General features: G+C 46.0%; 1 pseudogene; it reads right to left on the bottom strand.

Moving 5' to 3' along the window:
• Positions 1 to 441: 441 nt before the first annotated feature.
• Positions 442 to 971, bottom strand: LOC145356831 (10 kDa heat shock protein, mitochondrial pseudogene; annotated as a pseudogene).
• Positions 972 to 10,678: the final 9,707 nt, after the last annotated feature.

The raw sequence follows: 10,678 nt of genomic DNA, 5'->3' as shown, positions 1-10,678 counted from the left end.
TTTTTTCTAAAACCTTGCCCACAACAGAAGTAAGACTCACCGGTCTATAATTCCCGGGGAAGTCTCTGTTCCCCTTCTTAAACAATGGGACAACATTTGCTAACCTCCAATCTTCTGGCACTATACCGGTGACCAACGACGACCTGAAGATCAGAGCCAGAGGCTCTGCAATTGCCTCCCAGAGAATCCTAGGGTAAATCCTGTCCGGCCCAGGGGACTTATCTATTTTCAAACCCTCAAGAATAACTAGCACATCCTCCTTATCAACTGCAATACTGTCCAGTTTACAACCCTATAACCCAGTGTTCTCCACAGCTACATTTATGTCCCCCTGCCCATCAATTTAGATTCACAAGTTTTGCGCCTAATTTCAAAGGTTCAAGTGAACCAAATACATGTTTAATCAGGTATAATGTAAGCAGTTGCAGTTCACAGAACATATGGGTTTAACATGGAATTTATTGCACCAAAGTTCAAAAAAATGGTATTTACATTCTGAAACAAAAAGACAAGTACTTCATGGAATGGTCAGTTTCTTAAAACTGAGAGCAACATCCAGAATTTATGCTGTATATTTTCCAAGAATATCTCCATCTCTAAACAAGTAGTAATCCTTATCTTCCAAGACAACTTTAGTCCCTCCATATTCTGGAAGTAGAACTGTTTCACCAACTTTTACATTAACTGGTTGGATTTCACCATTCTTTACTCGGTTACCAGCTCCAACCGCTACAACTGTTGCTTGAAGCACTTTTCCCTAGGATTTTTCTGGAAGCATGATGCCGCCTTTTGTTACTTTTTCTGCTGCAACCCTTTCCACCAAAACGCGATCAAAGGGGGGTAAAAATTTTTTGAACGCCTGACCTGCCATGCCTGCTATTGTCTGTAGAAAGTGCTAGAAACAAGGCGAGCCTCTTGCAGCAGCCTCTCCACGTGAACAAATACCTTCAAACCCGGAGACGTGACCTCGAACGTCAGGAGAATGTTACACTGGGAAATGTCTCAATTCTACAGCTTTACAAACTCCTACAACAGCTCCGGCTGCATTTCATAGCCACAGCGCTTCGGGGGAAGTTTAAAATGCAATTTTAGGGAGGAAATGCGAAAAAGTAAAATTATTGCACAAGGTCAGCGTGCACTTTACCATTCTCTGTGAGACCTTACCAGTCTCTGTGAAACATATAAAACTGTGGAGAAAAATAGATCCGGTATGGTCAAAAGTGAAGAAGGTGGTAATGTAAGGGTGGTGATATAAGTCAGAGTAGCTCAAACCCGACCAAAGTAGAAGGATGGAGATACCCTGTGAAGATGGGATGCTGCTGTGGGTGGCTAGAGTTATAGTGCCACCCACAGGGAAATGACTCCAGGCAGGCACGATGGCAAAGTGGTTAGCATTGATCTGTCACAGTGCCAGGGACCAGGGTCCGAATCCCGGCTTGGGTCACTGTCTGTGTCATGTCTGCACACTCTCCCCATGTCTGTGTGGGTTTCCTCCGGGTGCTCCAGTTTCCTCCCACACTCCAAAGATGCGCTGGTTAGGTGCATTGGTCGTGCTAAATTCTCCCTCAGTGTGCCCGAACAGGCGTCGGAATGTGGCGACTGGGAGATTTTCACAGTAACTCCATTGCTGTGTGAATGTAAGCCGACTTGTGGCTTTAACTTTAATTCCTGTTACAAGAACTGCACCACTCTCATCCAGGTCAAAGTAGAATGAAGGCCCCAGGCATATGTGTTTTCACCAGGCATTGGGAAGGAAACAGAATGGATGGTTCATCAATGCCCGAGTTACGAAGATCAACGGGCTTCACCATCACAGGTGAATTTGCGTCGTTGGGAATGGCCTGGTCAACCTTGGTGGAAGTTACACGTAGATTTTGCCGGGCCATTTCTGGGTCATATGTTTCTTATATTAGTTGTGATTGGATGTGCTGTTGATGAAGTCCCAACAGCCATGGGCACCATTGATAGGTTGAGGAAATTCTCTCCTATCCGTGGCATTCCGGATGTGGTTGTGTCGGACAATGGCACATCATTCAGTGTGGAAGAGTGCCAAAAATTCCTCAAGTCCAATGGCATTCACCATGTGAGGTCAACACCTTCCCACCCAGCCTCAGATGGGCCAGTGGAGTGTGCGGTACAAACATTCAAGACATCAATAATAAAACAAGTAAACTGTCCTCAAACGTGACCACAGGGGTTACTCCAGCAGAGTTGCTGATGGGATGCCAGTTCAGAACAGTATTGGACATGATATTCCCAAATTTGGCAGGGAGTGTGCAGGATAGGCTCATCTTTCAGAAGGAAACCAGTGATTCGAGAAAAGGAAACAGAGTGTTTCAAGTGGGGGGATGCAGTCTTGTTTCCAAATTTTACACCATCCTGGGTGGCTGGTGAAGAGAACAGGACTGGTGTCCGACGTTGTGGAGATACAAGGCTGTCGGCTCAGGAAGCAGGTAAACCATCGAAGGAGGAGAGAGTGATGGACACAGAGGATCAACAGGCACCCCCTGCAGTTGGTTGAACTTTGCCAGGGTTGGTTACTGGGTTTTTGGTGGAGAATTGGTGGGGATATTGATAGGCTGGTGTATTGGGCAGATACACGGCAAATGGAGTTTAATCCGGATAAATGTAAGGTGATGCATTTTGGCCGGAATAATATAGGGGGGAGTTATATGATAAAGGGTAAGCCCATAAGGAGTATAGAATCGCAGCGAGACCTGGGGGTGCAAGTGCACAAAACTTTGAAGGTGGCAGTGCAAGTGGAGAATGTGGTGGAGAAAGCCTATGGTATGTTAGCCTTTATCGGAAGGGGTATAGAATATAAGAGCTGGAGTCTAATGTTGCAGTTGTACAGAACGTTGGTTAGGCCGCATTTAGAGTACTGCGTCCAGTTCTGGTCGCCTTACTACCGGAAGGGCATGGAGACTCTGGAGAGAGTGCAGAGGAGGTTTACCAGGATGTTGCCTGGTATGGAAGGACTGGGTTATGAGGAAAGATTGAACAAATTGGGGCTGTTTTCCCTTGAAAGACGGCGACTGAGGGGGGATCTAATAGAGGTGTATAAGATTATGAAGGGTATAGATAGAGTAAAGAGGTAAGCTATTTCCTATGATAGAGACACATCGGACAAGGGGCCATGGGCTTAAGGTGAGGGGGTAGAGGTATAACGCAGATATTAGAGGGTGGTTTTTCACACAGAGGGTAGTGGGGGTATGGAATGCTCTGCCAAGTAAGGTGATGGAGGCAAACATGCTAGAGTCATTTAAGAGTGACTTAGACAGGCACATGACTGGGTTGGAGATGGGTCGATATAGGAGATTGTTTTAAATAAGGGTTATTAGCATTGGAGTGTCCCTGGTAAGGCAAATGGATATGGTACAACAATAATGTTTTTTTCATCTTTTCATTCACAGGTTTTAAGTCGGTCCGCCTTGTGTCCAACGAGGGGCATACACGCAATGGGTCGTACTGGGGCGGCTCTTGGTTGTTCGAGAATGGCCTAGTGCTTCATGTCGTTAGTGTGTGCCTAAACTGGACAAGATACCGGGCAAGACGACAGCTCAGTGACTATCGCTGATTGCTGTGCAGACACATGGATTTGGGCCGGTGTCGGTGGGAGTTTGCGCATTCTCCCCGTGCTTGCGTGGGTTTTCTCCGGGTGCTCCGGTTTCCTCCCACACCCCAAAGATGTGCTGTTCGGCTGATTGGCAGGAATAAATTGTCCCTAAATTACTTTCCCTCAATGTGGATGGCCATAAAACATTAGACAAGGGTCATGGGTGGAGGGGGGGACTGGTGGTGTTAAGATGGCGGCGCGGGCTCGTTGGGCCGAAGGGCCTGTTTCCCGGGCTGTTTTTGTTCTTTACTCTTTGTAGAGTGTGGGAGCGCAGCAACCGCTGGCTGTGGAGACTGAGGAACAGAAGCTGCTGAAGATCCACCAGATCCTGGATTAATGAGTCTGCCTTTCTCGTCTGTCCCGTCTGGCCCTTTAAACTTAGGAGAGTAAACCACTGAACTGAGGCGCTTTACCAGAGACCGGAATTCTCCAGACTGATTAAACCTTTGACGAGTTTTCCTGTCCTTTATTCCTCCATAGTTGTATTTTGGATTTTAGGGGGAAGGATTGTGGTCCTTTAATTGGGATGGGGGAGTGTTTAGAGGGTCATGTGGTCGGGTCAGGCCCTGTGGATTCTCAAGCCTGGAAGCTGAGCCAATCGGCAAGAGGGTGCGTACCACGGGTTGAGGAAGGTTTTGCAATTGGAGCCAGGGAGCCGAGTAGTAGATTTGCATTGTAATTCATTCTGACCTTGTATAGATATATATATATATTCTTATTACAAAGAACAAAGAACAACACAGCACGGGAAACAGGCCCTTTGGCCCAACGAGTCCGTGCCGCCATTTTAACATTATCAGTCCCCTCTCCACCCATGACCCTTGTCTATGCTTATGGCATTCCACACTGAGGGAAGACTAATTTAAGGACAATTTGTTACACCAATCAGCCTAAGAGCACATCTTTGAGGTGTGGGAGGAAACCAGACCACCCGGAGAAAACCCACGCAAACACGGAGAGAATGCGCAAACTCCCGCAGACACTGGCCCAAATCCATGAATCTGCACAGCAAACAGTGACAGTCACGGAGCTGTCGTGTTTGGACATGTAAGCACATGAACAGGCCCTTCGGCCCTCCAAGCCTGTGCATGTTTACCTATCTAAACCAATCGCTTATATCCCTTTATTCTCCATTTGTTCCTATGCCTATCGATATACGTCTTATATGTGACTAAAGTCATTGCCTCTATCACCTCACTTGGCAGTGCATTCCAGGCCCCCATCATCCCCGGTGTGAAAAACCTTCCCCTGCACATCTCCACTCAACCTTTCCCCCCTTAACTTGAACTTGTGTTCCCTTGTAATTGTCCTTTCTGCCCTGGGAAAAAGCTTCCAAATGTTCACCCTATCTATACCTGACATAATTTTATAAAGTTCTACCAGGTCGTCTCAGCCTCTGTCTTTCCAGGGAGAACAATCCCAGTTTATTCAATCTCTCCTCATATCTAATACCCTCCATACCAGGCAACATCCTGGGAAACTTTTTCCACACTCTCTCCAAAGCCTCCACATCCTTCTGATGTTGTGATAACCAGAATTGGACACAGCATTCCAAATGTGGCCTAACCAATGTTTTAAACAACTGTAACATAATTTGCCAACTTTTATACTCGATGCCCAGTCCGATGAAGGCAAGCACGCGATATTGTTGGCAATAAAACATTTATTGTTTCAAGCCACATTGAGTCTCCCTCGTTCTATTACAAGTTACTGTGGAGACACAAAGCAATGAATTAAATCTCCTTCCAAACCTGCAACATCTAACACCTAGAAGGAGGAGAGAAGCGGGTGCATAGGAACACCACCACTGACAAGCTTCCCTCCAAAACACACATACCATCCAGACTGGGGAATATATCACCGTTCCTTCACTGTCACTGGCTCAATCCTGGAACTCCCTCCCTAACAGCACTGTGGGTGTACGTACACTTCATGAGCTGCAGTGATTCAAGAAGGCAGTTCAAGGATAATTAGGGATGTGCAATAAATGCTGTTCCAGACACTCACATCACATGAAAGAATCAATAAAGGAGCCTTGGGCGAAATATAATTTTTGATTTGTAAAAGTATAAATGGAAAGGATGGGGAAATAGGTCAATGGAAATGGATAGAAATGGGAATATGGGAGGTCACGACTTGTACATGAGGAGTTGTGGTATTTTATTAATCTGAATTCACACAGCAACTGCCCTGTGTTATTGCAGCCAGATCACATTATCAGAACTATGATCAATCTTCTGAAATGTTCTTACCTGAGAAAACCTGCAGTATTATAACATCGAAAGAATGGATCCTGTTCTGTTCTTGTGGTCCACACCAGTATGTTCCTGTATCTGTCTTCAGAAGCCGTTTTATGGTTACAGAAATTTTACCGTTGATATTCGCGATCGACGTTCTTGCATCACCATTCCTGATACTATATCTATAAGTGCTCGATATCAGATTGCAATTATTAACTGAAGTTTCCTTACACCACCAGATCTCTCGATGTTTATACTGTGTTGCCTGTGGACATTCCACGGTGATGGTTTCTCCCACTGCAGCTTTCATCCTTATCGAGGCAGTTTGTGTCCGTAAAACTGTTGGTGAAACATAACGTTTTAAGAAAGCTGGAAATATCCCAGAACCCAATTGTAGACAATCCTTTTGGTACAATGCTAGCCAGTGCTTCACAAGGGGACACACACAATTCCTGGGTGGGACTGGAATCAAGAATCTTAAAGCAGAGATGGAGGACATTCGGACTGTCATTTCTGTGCTAGCTCATTGAAAATTTATTGTCTAATTGAATCCCACGGCCCAGCCTCCCCCACAACCCTGCACATTAGTCCCCTCCAAACACATGTCCAACCGTCTTTTAAATCCCTTCCTCATTTTCAATACTTTGATTAGATTTCCCTTTAATCTGCTCTTTTCCAAGGACAATAATCCCAGTCTTTTCAATCTGTTCACGTAACCAAACTCCCCCATCCCTGGCACCATCCTGGTCAATCTGCCCTGTGCCTTTACCTCCTTCCTTGGGTGTGGGGCCCAGAATTGTAAAGTTTATTTATTTGTCACAAATAGGGTTACATTAACACTGCAATGAAGTTAGTGTGAAAATCTCCTCATCGCCACACAGCGGCATCTGTTCGTGTACACTGAGGGAGAATGCATCTAACCAGCAAAACTTTCAGTTTGTGGGAGGAAACTGGAGCACCCTGAGGAAACCCATGCAGACACGGGGGGAACATGCAGGCTCCACACAGGCAGTGACCCAAGCCAGGAATCGAATCTTGATCCCTGGTGCTGTGAGGCAGCAGTGCTAATCACTGTGACACGATGCCGCCCCTTTTTATATCCCCATATTGGAGTACCCAATACTCCAGCAGAGACCTAACAAGTGAGCATTAAAAGTTTCATGTAACTCCTCATTTTTATAATTAATATTCATATTTAAAATCCCAAGAATCCCACAACTGCTTCTCAACCTGCTCTTCCACCAGTGGGGTGTTGCTGTCAGAGTGCACCGGAACCCAACTCCAGCATCTCCAGACTGGGTCTGGGTGTGGGGAGGCCCTGGGGAGGAGAGCTGGCCACAAGACCCAGGAGTGAGACTCTGCTGAGCAGAGCCCTGTATGTGTGAGTGAGTGTGTGTGGGAGTGAGAGAGGGATAGTGTTTTTGTGGGAGAGAGAGAGAGAGAGAGAGAGAGACAGTGTGTGCATGTGTGTGTTTGAGAGAGAGTAAGAGAGTAAGTGAGGGTCTATGTGTAAGGGAATGAGTGAGTGTGCGTGCATGTCTGTGTGAGGGATTGTGTGGGTGTGTGTCCTTGGGAGTGAGAGTGTGTGTGTCTGTAAGGGAGGGAGAGAGGCATGTGTGTGCGCGCGCATGTGTGTGTTTGTGTGTGTGTATGAGTGAGTGTGTTTGTGTGTGTGCATGTATGTGTGAGTGTGTGTGTGCATGCGTATGAATGCATGTGTGTGTTTATGTGAGTATGTGTGTGTGTATGGATGTGTGCAGGTGAGTTTGCATGCATACATGTGTGTGTGTGCATGCATGTGTATGTGTGTCTGTGGGTGCGTGTATGTGTGTGTGCGTGCATCTGTGAATGTGTGTGTATGTGTGTGCGCGCATGTTTGCCCATGTGCTTGTGTACGCATATGTCTGTATGTGCATGTGTGAATGTGTGTATGTGCGTGTGTGTGTGTGTTTTTATGCGTTTGTGTGTGTGTGACTGTGTGTGTGCGCATGTGTGTGTAGGTATGCGCGTATGAATTGAATGCTGAGCATGTGTGCATGCGTTTGTGTGTGTCTGTGTGTATGTGTGTGTGTCTGTGTGTGTGTATATGTGCATGTGTATGACTGTGTGTGCTTGTGTATGTGTGTGTGCATGCATGTGCATGTGTGTATGTGCATGCGTGCATGTGTGTGTATGTAAGTGTGTGAATGTGCATGTGGGTGTGTGTATGTATTTATGTATATGTGCGTGTGTGAGTGAATGTGCATGTGTGTGTGTTTGTGTTAGAGTGTGTATGTGTGTGTGTTCACATGTTTATTTGAGTGAGTGTGCATGCGTGTGTGTGTGTTCATGTGTATGTGTATATGTGTGTGTATATGTGTGTACGAGTGTGTGTGCGTGTGTTTGTGTGAGTGTAGGTGTGTGTGTGTATGTGGCTGTGTGTCAATGTACATGCATGTCTGTATGTGTGTGTATGTGCATGTGTGTATATGCATGCCTGTGTGTGTATGTATGTGCGTGTGTGCATGTGCATACGTGTGTGCGTGTTTGTGTGTGTGTATGTGTGTGCGTGCATGTTTTCGTGTGTGCATGTGTGCGTGTATGTGCGTGTGTATGTGTACGTGTGCGTTCTGTGAACACAGAACAAAGAACAAAGAAAATTACAGCACAGGATCAGGCCCTTTGGCCCTCCAAGTCTGCACTGACCATGCTGCCCGACTGAACGAAAACCCCCTATCTTCTGGGGATCATATCCCTCTATTCCCATCCTATTTATCGACTTGTCAAGATGCCCCCTTAAAAGCCACTACCGTATCCGCTTCCGCTACCTCCCCCGGCAATGAATTCCAGGCACCCACCACCTACTGTGTAAAAAATCGGCTTTTAAACCTTACCCCTCGCACCGTAAACCTGTGCCCCCTAGTAATTGACTCTTCCATCCTGTGAAAAAACTTCTGACTATGCACTGACTATCCATACCTCTCATAATCATGTAGACTTCTATCAGTTCTCCCCTCAACCTCTGTCGTTCCAATGAGAATAAACCAAGTTTCTCCAACCTCTCCTCATAGCTAATGCCCGCCATACCAGGCAACATCCCGGTAAATCTTTTCTGTACCTTTTCCAAAGCCTCCACATCCTTCTGGTAGTGAGGTGAGCAGAATTGAACACTATATTCCAAGTATATACATACTTTGGACCAGCTCCTTCAGGATTGAGCCAATCGTGACAACGTCCATCTCTGTGATGCATTTGGTGTCTGGATGTGTTCTGGGACAGCTGCCATCGCAGTAGGATGTGGGATACAGGAATGCGACACCAACTCACTGAGAGGGAGAAGCACATTCAGCAGGTAAGGCCCTCGTCCTAGCACTGGGGTGAGGCAATTTGAAGCCTGTACTCTTCCAGTAGGAGCAATATACCCTGCTTTTCGAGTAATGTCCTTTCTTCCTTTTTGTCATCGCAAGCAGGAGTGAATCAGGTAATGGCCTCAATTATAGAATCTCAGCACCAGGGCTGTGATCTCATTCATCTTCCCAGCCTGATAAATATTTTATACAGATAAAAACCTGGGTCATGTGAAGCCACATTCTCTATGAATATAGAGGGTCCTTTAGACCCCAGAAGTTTTGTCCGCGTTTCTTTAATCATATTTGAAGCAGAAATACACCTAAAATGTCACGTTGATCTATATTATGAGGTGATGTTAATTGGTCAGAAATGAGGCTGTGTTATCTTATTCAATAGATAGGATGGCAGGAAAGATAGTTGAGGACGCAGGCAAGAATTTCTTCAACATGGCATTTGCTCAACATGTGGGGAAGTAATGGGTTCAATCCGTATCCTGAGATATTTGATTTCCATGTGGGCAATGTAGTAAAGCTTATTTATTAGTGTCACAAGTAGGCTGACATTAACTTTGCAATGAAGTTACTGCGAAAATGCCTTCGTCGCCACACTCAGGTGTCTATTTGGGTACACCAAGGGAGTATTTGCATGACCAATGCATCTAACCAACATGTCTTTTGAGCTGTGGGAGGAAACCAGAGCATCCGGAGGAAACGCACAGACATGGGGAGAATGTGCAGAGTCTGCACAGACAGTGACCCAAGCTGTGAATCGAACCCAAGTCCCTGGCGCTGTGAGGCAGCAGTGCTAACCACGCTGTCACCGTATTTCACAGCACAGAAAGAAACTCTACTGCCCAGCATTGTGACTCAGGAAGAACTATCCAAGCTGTCCTTATTCCCCATCTTCCTCTCTTTTCTTTACTTCAGGCATGAAAGGTATGATGGATTCTTTTCCTGTCGCTATCTCTGGGTGGCAGGAGTGAGCGCCATGTGGATTTCTAGATTAATTTGCAAATTGTACTCATTTGTTCACATTCCTGTAATGTCCTCCGATATCCCACTATCCCCCTCCCAGAGGAGACTCTCCATTCCTCGGAAATAAAATGCCCCACCGTTCATGGCCATGCTTTCAATTAGATCCAACATTTTGAAACTCTGTTGTCAAACCTCTCCTTCTCGCCAAATCCCTCTCCCCCTCTTTAAAACCCATCTCTTCGACTGATCTTTAGGTTCACCCTTTCAGCCTGCCCTCCTTTGGCCCAGAGTCTGTGTTCCTTTACTCCTGTGTGAAGAACTTTGAGCCAATTTCCTCAGATTCTACATAAACCTGAACTGCCGTTCTAAATGTAGAACTGGAAAATCTTACTTGACATCGAAGTGAGGATCAGGAACGCGCTGAACCTCATGGTCCCGAGGAAAGTATCTCCAGTGATCGGCACAAGTGTCCCTAAGTGGGTCAGAGGATCTGCACTGAATCATTTACTTCCTGATAG

This window comes from Carcharhinus amblyrhynchos, chromosome 22, assembly GCF_965287045.1.
Source record: "Carcharhinus amblyrhynchos chromosome 22, sCarAmb.v2.hapA, whole genome shotgun sequence".
In the NCBI taxonomy this organism is placed as follows: Eukaryota; Metazoa; Chordata; class Chondrichthyes; order Carcharhiniformes; family Carcharhinidae; genus Carcharhinus; species Carcharhinus amblyrhynchos.
Note: the sequence above shows the minus strand (reverse complement) of the source record. Positions and strands in the feature narration are given on the sequence as shown.